Source organism: Gasterosteus aculeatus, chromosome 8 (assembly GCF_964276395.1).
Source record: "Gasterosteus aculeatus chromosome 8, fGasAcu3.hap1.1, whole genome shotgun sequence".
Lineage (NCBI taxonomy): Eukaryota > Metazoa > Chordata > Actinopteri > Perciformes > Gasterosteidae > Gasterosteus > Gasterosteus aculeatus.
Window position 1 is genome coordinate 717583 of NC_135695.1, and position 12338 is coordinate 729920.

A 12338-nucleotide genomic window follows, 5' to 3' on the forward strand; every position below is an offset into this window, starting at 1 on the left:
GGAGATTAGGCTGTTCATGTAAAGAAGCCCTCTACTGCAAGAGAAGTTTTCATTTTCACCATGACCCCAAACTTTAAGCAGAACTGGAGGGTTTCCCAGAAGGACGCCATCTGTAACCTTGAGAGCAGAGTGATCGTCCTAAAGTCCGTCTGTGTTTACATCCATGGGATTGGACCATGATTCAGATCTGTTTGGTTTTCTGAGTAAATAATGAAGTCCTAAAGCTGCGTCACACCAAACGTGACGGGAATTATTCGCAACAGTGCAGCGTATGTGCACAGACGCGATGGGACTGCAGTAACGTGGATTTGCGATAGCGCTGCGCTTTGGTTGCGTTTTTCAACCAAAAGGGTGTGACGCCGCGGCGCGATGGCCGATCAGCGCTTAAACGGGCTACCGGCCAGCATCATGCACTGCTGGAAGCGCTTGGTCAGTGGAATGACTCCATTCATGCAAATTGACCAGAAATGATGCTCTGACAGTACACAAGGCGTTTAGAGCGATACAAACATTCAGTGCATTTGGTGTGAACGCACATAAAACGTAAGAGCGAGTCTTGCCGCTGTGTCCCTTCCCCATTGACATCAGAACGCCCCAAAACTACCACAAAAGTGAGACCTTTTCAAAATGTCACATATTGTCACTGTAATTCTGTACGTATTAGGCATGACGTCATGTTATTTTCCACACATCAGAAGTATTATGGCAGAACATCAACCGCTGTCTTCTCTTTAAACAGCGGCCATCTGGATGAGCGCGTGTGTGTTCCTCGGTTTGTTAGGCGTTCTAGTGAGTATTGCAGTCCTGCCGTGCACTACAGGAACATCCGGTTCCAGCGCTCCGTGTCAGGCTGTGGTTGTGAACAGCAGTGCTTTTAGCTAAATAACTTGTTGGGATTCAACGATCATTTATTGTCATTATGCAACGGTCCGATCATGTTTGATCCCAGATGGACCCACGTCTGTATAAAGACGTGGGCTCAACAGTCGCTGATCCTGCGGTTTCCTTCGCTTCTGTGGTTGGTTGGTGATTGTCTCAAAGTCTGCTGCACTCCCCATGCCTTCTTTTCACATATGACATATAATATATGTCATATGTTGTTAGTTACACGTTGTATAGTGTATGCTCAGTTCATGTATTGATTAGGATGTTCCCCACTTCAACCCGTGCATTCTGGAACAATCCACAAACCCCTCAGACCAGAAGAAGAGATCTAATCTATTGAATTTTAATTTTACACTGGTTTTTAAAAGCCTTCATTTGATCTTCTGCACGTTTAAGTTACTCTCAAAATACAGTATAGTATTGCTATTGTCTGTTAGTTACTCTTATAGTATACTATAGTGTGAGAGTGCATTCACACTAGATGTTTATCTACCTTTGTAAAAAATGCCTTTAAACAGGAGCATCAACAGGCTTGATCATCCAACATGGGAAAAGTAGCATATAACTCTAAAGCGATATTATAGTACACAATCCTTTCATCTCGCCCGACGTGAGCTGGGATGGACCCCACGTGGACCCCCACGTGGACCCCCACGACCCTGCATGACGGATAAGTGCTGTGAAGATGGATGGATGGGCAATCAAGTTTCTCATTCATTAATAGAACATATTCTATAGATAATATTGATTCGGCAAAACTATAACAATATGATTTGACACTTTGCAATAAATATACAATATATATACAATAAATATATTGTACATTAAAGTGACATTACGAGGAGATAAATCGGCGTATGTGAGAGAGAGATCATGTGACTCCCAGTGGACTGTAGCTGACCGTCTATAGGCCTTTTAGACAACAGAGCTCAGCTGGATACTGACAAGCACTGATCTCCATTCAGTGTTCTCTCTTCTCGCCTTTCACAACCCCAATTATTTTCTAATTGCTCAAAGAGCCCCCCCTTCAACTATGCCGCCATTATTGCTCATTTCCCACCGCCGGGGGCTTGATGCAGGACCTGTTAACTTCAGAGCTGCCAGAAATGTTGTCAAGTTAAATGAACCATCAGCTGTGCCATTTAACAGATGTGAGTTAGAAAACTTTGTCACCCTCAGCTCACAAGAGAAAAGAAGATAGGACCATAGGATAAAACTATCAATCAATCATAACTAGTCAAGGCGCATTTAAAAAACAAGGTGATTCTAATTAATGATTCTATATCGGCATGTTATATAATTCATCCTCTAAACACAGCTGTTGCTTGTCAGATGCAATCAAGTGGACGGTAATAAAACGCCATGATGCCGTCACAATGCGTAATGACGCTGATGGCTGATCTCGCGCTCTTAGAAGACGTGGCACATGGAAGGATTGGCGCTGTAGTGCAGCGCACCATCGGCCTGTTTAAGGGCAGATGGCGCTGCCTCGACTGCACTGGAGGGAGGTTATTGTTTACTCCTGAAAAGGTGTGCAACATCGTGCTGCATGTGCTGTGCTACATGATGTGGCCCAGCTTCCAAACGTGCCTCGACCCCCTGACGCCGATGTTGGTCCAGCCACCGTCCCCGATCCCCAATCACTGCGGCCAGTCTCTCATCAGGAGGGGACAGCTCCGGTGTACAAGGGTCCTTAAAGCGGCAAAAACATGGTGTTTTGGATTCCAGTGCAGGAGCATCATTCCACTGAACACGCCGCATTCAAACTGCAGTACATGTTGCCATAACATGTGAAAGGATGCAACAGCACATTGACTGTAAGTGGTTTTTACAACATTTCTTTGAGTTGACAAATAAATATGTAATATTTTATCTCGCGCAAATGACCGTTTCAAATTCCAGAGCCCTATCTCTCTCTCTCTGTTTTTCCTTTTAAGGAGAGTGAATCCAGGACGCCTCTTGTTGAAGATCGCCATGAGCAGCCATACAGAGTAAGAATACTTGACTAATTCACATTTAGGTTTGAGGAGTATGGTGCATCTGGGATACTTTTGTATGATGGATGGATTTGTCCGGTTCCCATTCTTTTTTTTAATCTGTCCTTAGAGTGGACAATACTTTCTCCAGTGTGGCAGCCCGTCCGACAAGTAGAGAGGAATTGCCAGGACCTTCGGTTCCACAACTATCGCCATCTTCTTCAGCAGGTGATTTACTCAGAATCTTTACTGGTGTAGGGTAAATTGAAACTGTGTTGTCTGTAAATGGATTAGTGACTACTCACAAAAACGGTAACAACAAATCTCCCCAAAAGACATGCTGGAGGATGTGTGATCCAGTGAATTCAAACGCACCATTGATTTCAGGTACCTACCGTTGAGTATCTGCAGTAGCAGGGCTTCCAAAATGTCCCTGTCAGGACAAGAAAAACCGACTGACTCTGGAATGGCAGCGGATATTAGTTTAGAAGTTCCTCTGCACCAACCAATTTCCTTTTTTCAGCATGAAAAGCAGACCCCTGGAAAGCATGTCAGTTGTTTAGAGAAGAACTCCTGGACTGTCACTTGGAATGTCCACGGCTCTTTCTATTACTTCACTTGTTTGATGAAGAAGAACAGGACAGTTCAATAATTTCATTCTTTAAAAGGAATGATGTTAACTGGGCCAGTCCATTCAGGTGCAAGCTGAGAGGTACTCCCAAACAGTAACTGGATACCCTGTTACTGACTCTAAAAAAGACTTTCATAATGAGGATTTTGTGCATGTTTCCTTGTCCACTGAAGACAGTGAAGGCTGTTCAGCACATGGTTGAGCTTTTCACGTGTGTGTGTGTGTGTGTGTGTGTGTGAGAGAATTCTCTGCCAAATCGGCTCCTGGAGGGCTGCGTCCCTCGTTTGGAGGAGCCGAGTTGCAGCAGAAGTGACCTATGGGGACAAATGCGTCCTTAATGATGCTGCCTAGGGAATTGAGAGAGAGCCCTTGTGATTGTCTGCCCTGTCCATTATTTTGTGTCCCTGATTCCTGCTGGGCCAAATCACCCGTACTTTCCCAGCGTATTTAACCCTGATTGAATGAACACATAAAACAAGACGCTTCAATGTCACGTGGATTATATGTGTATACCATCTACAGCAGACATGTTGTGAGATCTGTAACAAAGCAATGAATCACATCCACCAAATTTAAGGATAGAAAATGTTGAACATAACCGTTTTTCCAAATTAGGTCCTAACCAAATTTCTAGATCACCACACTGAATACTCTTGACTCTAAGCCTGAGTTGTCATTTTCAAATCATTTAAATCATCTGGCCAAATTGCATCCTACAAATACAGGCCATCCCTGCACACCTGCTCACCCCGGAAAACAATTTCCAGCGTGTGTTGACTTCTGTCACAACAAAGCTGCAGCTCCTAAATCAATTAATGGATCTGTAATGGCAGCAGCTGCCAGGTATCTCCCAGGACTTGGCGGGGTTTGTTGGTCCTGTTGTCTGTCTCGGTCCCTCTAACAAGGCCCAGATGAATGAACATAGACGATTACTTAATTAGGACACACTCCCATTTTTCTCTGTCACTCTCACACAGCGCTTCATTTTTACTCCGCGTGTGTCTGTATTTTAGTTTCATCATTGCTTTCAATTAATCTTCTGGCACAAGTGATGAGCTGGTAAAAACGGACAACAGACAGTTACAGGACCTTCAGAAGGAGATCGAGGCAGAGAAGGCGACAAGGAGAGAGATGTCTATAAAAGACTGGATTCATTTCTCAAATGAAGAAAAATTGCTGTGTGACACCGAGGGCTTCCAGCTACTTATTAGCCCTTAAAAGGTGAGAACCACTATCGACATCTCACTAAGCTGAGTGTTTAATCTCTACAGAGGACATGAAAGGCAGGGAGAAGCTAAGGTTGTTTACATGTATTACCATGGTAATGACAGGGCGAGGGCATGAGTTCCTCCCCACATTTCTTTTTCTTTTTGCATTTTTCTTTTATTCCATGTCAGTTTGTGTGCATACATAAACAGTTTTTCTTACATCTTCATGATAAACTCAGTACTCATGGGAGATTTCCAAACACAACACTACCCTTGCATTCAAGTTTGCTGCAAACAGTCCTGAATTCATAAACAATGAAATGGAGGTTCCTGTTTTTATTGTCCAAGCTGTGTTTAAAAGAATGCTACACGGGCTGCAGTTCACAAGGCCAGAGCTTCATTTACAGGACATCTACCCAAACACTGAGCCAGAAGGAGGACCTGTTACATGTCAAATCATCAACCATAAATTTCCAAAGGAGATTAAAATACAATTTTTAGATGACTTTAAGAGGGGGGAGGAAGTACAAATACATTTGAGATGCATAGTCATTCCCAATTAAGATCAATAATTTAAAAAAAATGTTTTCACTTACTCAAGACCCATAACACAGTAATTCCGTTATACTGCCATTCAGGTGACCTAAAACAGTAGTTGGATTCTTGCAATATGAAAGCACTCTAAAACCAATCATCATGCCTCAGCAAGACTCTTTTCCCCATGAAAAGGTTTTGACTGACAATCACTGTACAAGAATTTCTGTAAAAGCGCTTGCTTAAATGTATCAGTTTCCATTGACAACTTCTCAGATTGATCTGTCTAACAAACCATCTGGTGTGTAAAGTTAATGAAAATGAACCAAATAACATCAGGATCAATTCGGTACACATGACATTATTGCATGTCTGTCCATTCTGCCACAGAAATCCCTCTTTTGTTGCTCTGCCTATTATGCTCTTTGCTACAACTAGTTGTAGAGGAACCTATTGTATTTCTAGGAATTATTATTATTAGGTTCCTTGCTATGACTTGTATTGTAAATCTAGGAATTATTTTTAGGGCCTGAGCCGACTGAAAGTCGGGCGAAAGCCACTGTTTTCCGAAGAATTATTATTATTTTAGCACTTCAAAATGCATTGTTGGGCCTTTCCTTTATTCAAAAACTCAACAAATTTGGCAGTCGCATCAGAAGTGGAAAAAAGTAGTACAAAGAGAGTACAAAGAAATGTCTATCGTGTCTGGGGCGACTTTTGCCCCATATCAACGGCTGACTTGAAATTTGGCACTCATGTGATCTTGGTTATGCTTCACAAAAAAGTCATGTTATGCATAATGCACCTAACAAGATTTTCCGGCATTTGGAATTTTGTGAAAAACACAAACTGACTCCTCCCAGACGCTGATTCTCTGGGGATTATTATTGGCTCAATTCCTTTTCAAAACGTAATAAACTTTTTTGACATCTCGTTGTGTTTAGAAGTTATGGACTAATGAATTTGTAAGCAAGTGGGACCTAATAGGTAAAGACACATAACTTCAAAAGTACTTGGCCTATCCTCACCAATCTAGCATATATTCTCTTTGAGTCCCCAAACGTACCCCATTTTTTCAGAATATTCAATCACTGAATATTTTTTCATATTTTGGATTTCTAAACGAACAAACTACTCAGAGTTTGAACCTGCTCAACTTCCAATTCGGGGGCTATGATCTTGACCCCTCTCCAGTAAAAAAAAATAGTTTTTGTGCAACGGTTGGTCGGTTTTCATCAAAATTGGAAATGTTATAACTGCAAGGGAAAGGAGCCGGAGCTTGTGCAGGAGGTGGAGTGTTATCAGTTGGATCTGGTGGGGCTTACATCTACGCACAGCCTCAGCTCTGGAACCTCACTCCTGGATAGGGGATGGACTCTATTCTACTGGAGTTTACCCCGCTGGACAAAAGAGTTGCCTCCCTACACCTTCGGGTAGTGGGGGGGAAAACTCCGACTGTTGTCTGTGCATATGCACCAAACGGCAGCTCAGAGTATTCAGCCTTTTTGGAGGCCGTGAATGGAGTCCTGAATGGGGCAAGACAGAGAGGGACTGGAGAGAGTGGTGGTGTATGCAGGTCAGTCACTCACCCCCACTGAAAGGGGTTGGTCCACGTTTGACAGAGAGCTGTGGGCTATTGTGTGGGCTGTACGCCAATTCAGACATTACATCGGAGCAGCTGCCTTCAACGTGATAACCGATCATAAACCTCTGTTGGGCCTCCGCAGCATGTCTATTGACAAATATCCCACTGGGAGAAGAGCAAGGTGGATATTGGAGCTGGATCCTTTCAACTGGGTTATTCCACACAAGGATGGTAAAAAGCATACCAACGCTGATGCTCTCTCGGGGCGACCACAGGACCCGGGGCTCGGTCTGGGGAATGCGGTTGGCTCAGACAGGGACTCCCCAAGCCGACAGTCAGTTGACCCAGCCATCTGCGCGGAGCCTCCCGACCTCTGACCTCATAGGAGGGCAGCCGGTCGAACCGGATGGGGAGACGAATGAGCTGTCTTTCATACATACACTGTCGCATGATGGAGCTGGACTGAAAGATCTGGATATTGCTACGGTGTTGAGTTGGGGGGATTCTCGACCGCCTCAAGGGCAGATGAGAGGAAGCTCGAGGTGGCTGCGGAAGTTGTGGACAGAATATTCTCGGCGCTCTGTCGTGAATGGCCTCCTCTGCCGGAGAGTGAATTCCTCCCTTACAGGAAGAGCTCAGTATCAGGTGGTCGTGCCGTCATCACTTGTACCGGATGTGCTGCAGCAGCTTTATGGTGGTCTGGTGTCGGCACATTTCTCAGCGGAACGAGTATGGGAACGAGCGAGGCTAACATGTTACTGGCCTTCTATGTTCAAGGACAATCACCAGTGGTGCGAACAGTGTCAACCATGTCAGACCCGCAGAGCTCCTGTGCCTGGGCACCGGGCACCAATGGGCGGGTCTCAAGCGACTCGGCCGTTCCAAAGAGTGGCAATGGACATTCTGTAATTACCAGGGACGGCTAAAGTCAACAGGTATGTGTTGGTAGTAGAAGACTACTTCTCCAAGTTTGTGAACCTGTATGCTCTTCATAATCAAACAGCCCTATCAGTAGCACAGTGTCTGTCTGAGGATTACGTGCTGATGCATGGCATTCCCGAGGTGGTGCACAGTGACCAGGGCCGGCAGTTTGAAACTGGGGTTATTCAAAGACTGTGTCAACTTTTAGGGATTAGGAAAACACGCACCATCCCAATCCCAAATCTAATGGCATGGTCGAAAGATTTAATCGGACTCTCATTGACCAACTGGCCAAGGCATTGCTTTCCTGCGGAGGTGAATGGGATGACTTTCCTGAAACCGGTGGCTTTTGCCTATAACACATCGGTTCATGCTTCCACGAACTACACCCCTTATTTTTTAACCCATGGACGGGAAGCTCGTGTTCCGGTGGAGGGGTTGGAGCCATCGCAGATGGTTCGCATGGACTTGCTTCTGTCTCATGCTGACTTTGCGACATCTCTGGCATAAAGGCTGGAGATGGTCTTTTGTGGTGCAAGACAGTATGGTGCGGATGCCCACGAAAAACAAAAGCTGTACTATGATAGAAGGGCACGGTACCATACGTATCGGGAAGGGGAGCTCGTATGGCTACATAAACCTACGGAGGACCGTCTGAAACTTGCTCCCCACTGGAAGGGACCCTATATGGTCCTGGCTGTATTGGACTCTCAGGAAGAACAGGGACTCATCTATCGTATTGGCAGTCCACTGGATCTCCACGGACCGGAGCAAGTGGTCCATTATGACAGACTGAAACCATATACCTTGCTACAGCCTGCTGGTGCTTCCGGTAGCCTCCCAGCTTCTCCTCACCAAGCGCCTCCGGAGGACGATAGAGTGGAGGAGCCACATGTCACTATTGGCACAGAGACTGCATTGGTTACGGGAAACGGTGAACCACAACAGACCATGACTCGTTCGAATAGAGTTGTGAGGCAGCCAGCATATTTGGGGGACTTTGTCACTTACCGCTAGCTGATGTGTCATGTGTAAATATGTTGAGTGACATGTTTTGTTTTCGTCACTGTAGCAGCACAGGCCTTATTAGACATGTATCCAAACACTATGGGGTATCAGCAATTTCTGGTGTCTACTGGAATTAGTGGGGCATGTTTTTCGGGAGGATCTGCAGTGGGGGACGAAAGTATGTATGATGTTATAAATGTTGTGTTATGAAGACATGTTGCTGTTTTTTTTTTTTTTTGCTGTGTGACATTTCAAATTTAGTTCAGAAACGGGGACGTTTCTTTATGGGGGTGGGGAGGTATGTAAGCTATTGTTGCACAGGGGTTCCGGTGTGGGGCCTTTGTTGTGAAGGGGGAGAGGAAGTTGGTGTGGTGTTGAACTGGGGCTGTTGGGGAAAAAGAAAATAGAAATAAAGTTGCGGCCGGTTCGGCGCAGAACTGGAGCTCCGGGTTGTTTCTTTTGTTATCTACACAAAGTATAGGCGCACCCGAACCACTCGGCTACACAACTATGGTGGAATTTTTGGCCAAGCAACAGTGGCGGCTGGTGGAATTTTTTTTGGTAGGGCCAGCTACCAGCAAACATCCAAGTATGATTCAATGCAAAAAAGGTATCGAGCTATCATCACTTCACACGATGAATTAATTTCGATAAAATGTCCCTGTTTTCATCCACATTCTCTTTGTGTGTCCTCACCGCAGCTGGGTAGCGATGTAAACTTCAACACGGAGTGATCGCTGCAGTCAAGCCAGCCTCCACTTCCAAACACAGTCAAGCCTGCACGTTATTCATTTATACTACACATTACGGTATCTGCGTGTGTCTTGGTGTTCTCTATAGTTTTCTTTTTCTTCCGACAAGTGCTTCATGTCCCTTACTCACGTATCTGTCCATGCTGGATTGTGTCCCCGTTGATTTAAAAAGTAAGCATGGGAAGCTGAACACGGCGTTAGTGCGTAGCTAACTAGCTAGCTAAACCTTCCGGTTGCTCGTGGTCGCTCTTGTTATGTCGTTAAAACAGCGCCTCTCGAGGCTCGACCCAGAAAAGGGCTTGCCCTAAGTCCCTTCAGGACACTATGTCACTCATTATCTTTATCAGTGATTGGCTAAACTGCTTGTTAGACCCGCCGCTTTGGGACCTGGCTCGAGCCCAGCATAGACATGCCACCAGGCGGAGAGGACGTGCAGGAAAAGCATATATTTTGCAAATATCTTAATTTACAAAAATTACTGAGTCTATTCCATGTTTCAAAAACACAAATACACAAACATTGACTATTTGTAAAATGTATTTTTGTACATGTATTTGCAACATTTTCTCTAAATGTAAATATACATTTGCCATGAATATATATCTGCCCCAGTATTGTGTATTGTAGTAAATCTCTGGTTGACAAAAGAATATGTCTCATATTGAAGCTGCACAGTTATTGGCGCTGGTTGCCAGTAGATGCTTCTGCTGTCAATAGCCACAACTGGACGAGAATGGAATCTTTGTGCAATCAGGAAGCGGCCGTAATGACAATGTGTGTAAATTAAAAGGGATAACAGAGGGAAGGAGAGCACCAGGCCTCTGCCTTAATATTTGATTGCCTCTTAATGTTCAGTCAGAAAATATTCATGATATCCGTGATTTCCCCTTTACCTGCCTCCCCTCCGTCCTCGGATACCCTCTCACCCCTCAGGTCCTCTGACTCTTTCCCTCACTCTGTCTTTCTTCCTTTCATCTTCTCCCCGCTTGTTCCAACCCTCCTTTTTCTATCTTGCTTCTCTCGTTGTGGCTTTACATCTTGGCCCTGCTCCAATCTCCTCTCAAGTAATTGCCTCATCCAAAAACTTTATGGAGAGGAGCGGAGGAGCTGCTTTGTGTACTGACGACACTGATTTTTTGCAAATGAGCTGGCAGAATATTCATTCAGCGGGAGGCGATAAGAAACGTTCTGTCAGGGGCTACAGAACAGGGAGAGATAAAGGGTGAAGGGAGGTTGGGGGAGAGAGAACAGCACAGAGAAGGCAGGGGAGGGGAAGATGTGGAGGGAAAGTAAGAATGAATTAGGGGACAGGGGGAAAGAGTGTTTCGGCTAAATCCATAACAAAGTTTTGAAAATCTGAACATGAACATAAATTTATGTGAGAGTTGTTTGGTCTCAATAAAAACACATAGACTATACATTTCAGAAAGATATAAAATTACATCAAATAAACAAAGAAAATTCTCTGAGCAGCACCAACTGAACGTCTCCGGAGAAAGCATCTGAGTCAGTGAGCAGTGTCAGGAACTTGATACCCTTGTTGTTGATAAAGTTGTTTTTCTTGGAAGATGATACAACTTCACATTTGTGATGCTGAATTTGTAAAAAAGTAACATACAAAAAAGCTGCCACTGCACAATCTGTCAAATCTCAGATCATATGGTACACTCAAAAAAATAAGTCATTGGAAGAACTCAATTCATTTGTGTGCAGCATTTCCATCCAATACTTAGTGTGGCGACCCCTGCTGTGGAGACAGCAGCCTTCCAATGGGATTTAGGTTTGTTGGCTGGGTTTGGTGATTGAAGGCACCTGGGCCGGCGCCCTGAGATTAGAAAACCCAGTGTGACTCTTCTGTTTCCTTTTAGTTAGATGCCCTTGACACTCATCTTTTACACTCTACCCTAAAAAGCGGAGCCTAAATGCCTCTATTATCAACAACTACAGACCAATTTCAAATCTACCTTAGTAAGTAAGTAAGTAAGTAAGTAATTATAAGTAAAATAATTGAGAAAGTTGTCCTACAACAACTTAATCACTTCCTGGCTTCAACTGGCTGCCACGACAATTTCCAGTAAGGATTTCGACCTCTTCATTAGCACCGAGACGGCCCTTATTAAAGTTGTAAATGACATCCGTCTTAAAACAGACTCTGGCAAAACTTCAATATTAATGCTATTAGACTCAATGCTTTTGGACAGGTTGGAAAACTGTGTGGGGCTCTCAGGCACAGTCTTAAGCTGGTTCAGGTCATATCTACAAGACAGGAACTATTTTGTTTCCATTGGTTACTTCGTATCAGAAACAACCAACGTAACGTGTGGAGTCCCCCAAGGTTCGATCTTAGGGCCGACTTTATTCAACATCTACATGCTCCCACTAGGACAAATCATGCAAAGAAATAAAATTGACCACCATTGCTACGCTGATGACACCCAAATCTATGTAGCGCTATCACCAAACGACTATCGCCCCATAGATCTTCTGTGCCAGTGCATTGAGCAAATCAAAGACTGGATGTGTCAAAATGTCCTACAACTAAATGAAGACAAAACTGAGATCATTGTATTTGGTGCTAAAAAAGAAAGGTTTAAAGTAACCCAACACCTTCACTCTCTGTCCCTGAAAACATCAAATAAAGCCAGAAATCTGGGGGTTATTATGGATTCAGATTTACTCTTGGAGATTCACATCAAATCAGTAACACAATCGGCCTACTACCACCTCAAAAATATAGCACGACTTAGAGGGCTCATGTCAGCTCAAGACTTAGAAACACTTGTACTGCCTTTATAACTAGTAGGCTAGACTATTGTAATGGTCTCCTTGCAGGTCTTC

General features: G+C 44.2%; 1 long non-coding RNA gene across 1 annotated transcript; it reads left to right on the forward strand.

The window, feature by feature from the left end:
* Nucleotides 1-2569: 2569 nt before the first annotated feature.
* On the forward strand, nucleotides 2570-3477 carry LOC120824132 (uncharacterized). The gene is made up of 3 exons (XR_005712908.2): nucleotides 2570-2702; nucleotides 2823-2876; nucleotides 2992-3477. It is a non-coding gene; the product is annotated as an uncharacterized LOC120824132 (long non-coding RNA).
* Nucleotides 3478-12338: the final 8861 nt, after the last annotated feature.